This window comes from Vitis vinifera, chromosome 1, assembly GCF_030704535.1.
Source record: "Vitis vinifera cultivar Pinot Noir 40024 chromosome 1, ASM3070453v1".
NCBI classification, from domain to species: Eukaryota; Viridiplantae; Streptophyta; class Magnoliopsida; order Vitales; family Vitaceae; genus Vitis; species Vitis vinifera.
Window position 1 is genome coordinate 19,770,479 of NC_081805.1, and position 4,930 is coordinate 19,775,408.

The window sequence follows — 4,930 nt, forward strand, 5'->3', positions numbered from 1 at the left end:
ATCCGAAAAAAACACTCTCCCCCTTAAAAGTCCTTTTTTTTCCTCCCAAAAAATGAAGACCCCCTGCCAACCTTCACCTGCTCTCTATTTATCTCATCTTGCAAGTCTTCACCTGTTCCAGCCATCAGCCAGTCTCCATCCTCAACCACCACCATGGCAAGGTGGTGGTATCTATGGCCACACGTCCCAACATGCTCAGCTCCTCCAAAAACCAGCCCCCACTCTTCCAAAAATGCTGCCAACTCTCCCGAGATTGTGACACTTGGTAAAAAAAGCTACATGAAAAAGGAGCCCCAAATGGGGGTTTACACATACATAATCATATATATAATTTATATTTTTTAATAAGACTTAACTTGAGTTTGATTTCATATTATTATAAATTAAGTTTATAAATTTTTTATAAAATAAAAGTAAGACATTGTTTTTAAAAACAGTACAAATTCTTTCATTCAAACAAGTTTTTTGTTTTTTGTTTTAAAAAACTATTTTTAAAAAACATCTTGCCAAACGCCCTTTTTAAAAAAAAATAAAAATAAAAACTATTTTTTGTTCTATATTTTGAAAACAATTTTTAAAAACAAATTTTGAAAAACACCGCTAAACGGGCCATTGTGTTTTTAGAGAATATCTTTGAGTTGCCTTCAAAAATAATTATATAAACATATAAAATGATTAAAAATAAAGCACTAGATACAAAAATTATTTTTAAAACATATTAAAAATATTAAAAACGGGTTGAAAACATTTCACGTTTCCAAATGGACTTTTATTCTACAAAATGTCATTGAACAATTTTTAAAAACTGTTCTAAAAACCTATTTTTCATAATTGTTTTCGAAAATAGGTACCAAATAAGGTTGAAATATCTAGAAGAATTTTGACCTTTGGATCGAATCAAGACATTGAATAGGATCTCTTTCCAAGAAAAATTTATTTCACTTCATCACATTCTCAATCAAAACATTTTAGCACTAATTCATTTGAAGAAGTCCTCAAGGTTTAATTTCCAACCTATACCCCTCTAAATCATATTTAAGAAAATTTCTAAGAACACTCATGTGTTAGCTTAAAGACATCCTAGAAAAGTAGCTCTTTCAAGAATTAATATCCTCTTATAATATAAGCCATTCAAGAATTATTTCAAGACACTTTATTCCACAAAGTTTTCAAATTAAAAAAAAGAAAAAAGAAAAAAAGAAAAAGAAAAAGAAATTTCCTCCTATGTGGCTCAATAGGGTTTAATCGTTATCTCTTCTTGCAATTTTCCCGAGGTACCAAGTACTAATGACCATGAAAGGTCATGTACCTTCAAGGTTACACCTCAAGCCTTTTAGAATAAAGTTCAATTTCCTTTATTTTTATTACAAGTGATATCTAGTTCTCAACTTTTGTGAGAAACATAATTGTAGTGACTCTTAACCAATTAATTATATATAGACACTAAGGTTTGAAGAGAATAGTTGCATTGTCTCCTCAGGACAAGTGCTTAAGCTTTAAACTAAGACATTATACTTCATTTATTAATTAATATTATAATCTTAGGCGCATTAGCATTTCTCTTCTATTTAATTTTTTTTGTCTTCTTTTCTAGCATTTATTATTTTCCATTAACAAGTTCATCCTAGTTTTTTCTGGTCTAAGGAACTTCAATTCCTATGCACATTATGTGATATGAGTTCAACTCATCAAAAATCTAAAAAATGGTGTCTTATAAGTGTATATAAATAGAAAGTAGATCAATTGTGCTAAATTTTCTACCATTCAATCAAATATAATTCAAAAGAAAGATAAATATTGTCCCTCCTAACTAAATTTTGATCAACTAAATTCATTGGTTTTCATCCCAAAGATAATCAAAATTTTACCTTGACAATAAATAAATAAATAAGAGGTAAGGAAAGCAAGTATATCATGTAATAGTAAAGGAATGGGCTACCAAATCAGAATGGTATTAAAAGCAAATATCCATAAAATAATAATAATAATAATATATCCAAAATAATCCAAAAAAATGTAGAATGTCTCTCCTATTAGCAAATGAAGTGAAAAGTCAAACATCGTTGCCTTGTATTGAAATGAATCCAACATCACATCTTCCATTTAGATACAACCTTTATTCTTTTCAAAATCTTCCTTTGATGTTTCCTTCTCCTTCCTTAGTCCTTCTTTCACTTATCTAGCTAACCTCTAAAATGTATTTTCAACCTCTATTTTACTACATAAAATAGTAAAAAGTCTTGTAACCAAAATAAAACTTTAGCAATAACATAAGCTAAAAAAAAACTAATTTATGCTCTCTTTTACACCAAAATGACATGTTTTATCAATAAAAAATCACATGTTTTGAGCATAAACCAACTCTTCCCAACTTAGGTTTCGTCAGTCCCAAGTTAAATAAAGAATGAAAATTCAAAACATTTAATCTAAGAACAACTTATTAATTTGCAAGATTGTACTCCAAAACTCAATAATTAAATATCTAAAATATTTCCAAAAATAAGCTTAAAATTAGACATATGACTACTACCAATCTTTTGACTTTATAAATATATAATATACTAGCATATGTCATGTTTAATATTCATCTTATTCATCCTCAAATCAGTTTTTGGAAATCATTTACAAACTCTAATGTTAATTGTGCGACATTTCCTTGTAGTAATTATTTTAAGAATCTCTCTTCCTCAATTTGGGATAAACCTCTATTTAGCAAACTTAGAAGAGCACATTTTTCTACTTTTTTTTTTCTTGTTCCAAGTTAGTGGAACCCTCACTCGGTTAAGAGCTTAAGGAGAATGGACGTAGGCAAGGAAATGTTGACCCACTATAAAATCTGAATTTGATTTCTCTAACCTTGTTTCTTTATATTTTTTTCTCTTGTGCTTAAATTTGTTGTGTTTAAAAATAATTTTTAAAAACCCAATTCACTCCCCTCCTCTTGGGTGTTTTTCTCTTTTAAGATTAGCCTTTATTTTCTTAATTGGTATTAGAGTTAGGCCTCTTGTTTAAGACTTAATCGTCTAAGAGGAAATGGTTAATCCATCAAGCTCATCTCACATTGAAAGTTTTGCAACCAATAGACCTCCATTTTTTATAGGAACCGATTATCCCTATTGGAAACCTAAAATGACTTGGTTTTTACAATCAACCGATTTAGACATATGGGACATCATTGAAGATGGCCTAACTTTTCCTTCAAAACTAGTTTATGGAGTCATGGTTCCAAAACCCAAGCAAGAATGGGATGAGCGTGATAGAAGAAATTTTCAATTAAATGCTAAGGTCGTTTATACTTTGCAATGCTCTATGGATAGAAATGAATTTAATAGAATATGTCAATGTAAATCGGCTAAAGAAATTTGGAGATTGCTTGAAATAACTCATGAAGGAACAAATCAAGTTAAAGAGTCAAAAATCAATTTACTTGTTTATAGCTATGAATTGTTTTTTATAAAAGATAATGAAACTATTGTTGAGATGATCACTAGGTTCACCGATATTGTCAATGGTCTTGAAGCCTTGGGAAAGACCTACAAGGAATCCGAAAAGGTGATGAAGATCTTGAGGTCACTTCCATCAAAATGGCATACCAAGGTCACCACAATTCAAGAAGCCAAAGACTTGACCAAGCTACCTTTGAAGGAGCTCATAGGGTCATTGATGACATATGAGATCAATTTGGCAAAGAAGCAACAAGAAGGTGAAGACAAAAAGAAGAAAAACATATCTCTCAAAGCTACAACTAAGGAAGAAGAAGTTTAAGAAAAAAAACAAAGTGAAGAAGATGAAGATTTAACCCTAATCACAAGAAAGTTCAACAAATTCATGAGAGGTGAAAGGTTTAGAGGAAGAAGGTTCACTTCTAGAAGAGACTTTTCTAAAAATGAATCTCCATCTCATGGTGACAAGGAGAGATGGGAAGAGAAAAGAGACTTGGTGTGTTTCAAGTGCAAGAAACTGGGACACATTAAATATGATTGTCCTCTCTACAAAAATGAAGCCAAGAGGAGAAAAAAGAAGGTAATAATGGCCACTTGGAGTGAAAGTGAAGATCAATCCTCCGAAGAAGAAAATGAGAAAGAAATGGCAAACATGTGCTCCATGGCAATAGATGAACTTGATGAGGTAAACTCTAACCTTAGTGATGAAGATATACATGATGCATTTGAAGAATTGTATGAGGATTTTGAAAAACTTAGTTTGTAAAATATTTCTCTCAAAAAGAAAGTTCAAAAACGTGAAAAAGAACTTGGAGAAGTAAAAGAAAAATTTTCAAATGTTGAAGTTTCTAAAACTCATCTTGAAAAAGAAAATGAGATTCTAAGAAAGAAAAATGAATGGTTGATCTCTTCTATTTCAATCTTTTTTTGTGGACAAAATCTTTTGAAATGATTTTAGCTATTAAAAAATGTGTTTTTGAAAAACAGGGGCTAGGATTCAAATCTTCAAAAAATCAAAAGTATTTTAAAAACTATTTTGTAAAGGAATCCACAAGTGCAAGTCCTTTCACTACTTGCAACTTTTGTGGAAGAGGGGCACACATTAGTAGTACATGCCCTTTAAGAAATGGTTCTCAAAATATTTCAAATGCAAAAGCAAAAAAGATTTGGATTAAAAAATCCAAGGTCACTAACCCTTAATGACCCAAAAAGATATGGGTACCTAAATCAACTTGAGTTTTATGTTGTAGGGTTCAAAGAAGAATAAGTGGTTCTTGGATAGTGGATGCTCAAGACACATGATTGGAGATGAATCCAAGTTTGCTTTTCTTACAAAGAAAAAATGAGGATATGTTACATTTGGAGACAATGCAAAAGAAATGATCATTGGTCAAGGCAACATTGGTAATGACATATCCTCTCTCATTGAAAGTGTTTTATTAGTAGATGGTTTAAAACATAACCTTTTAAGCATTATTCAACTTTAT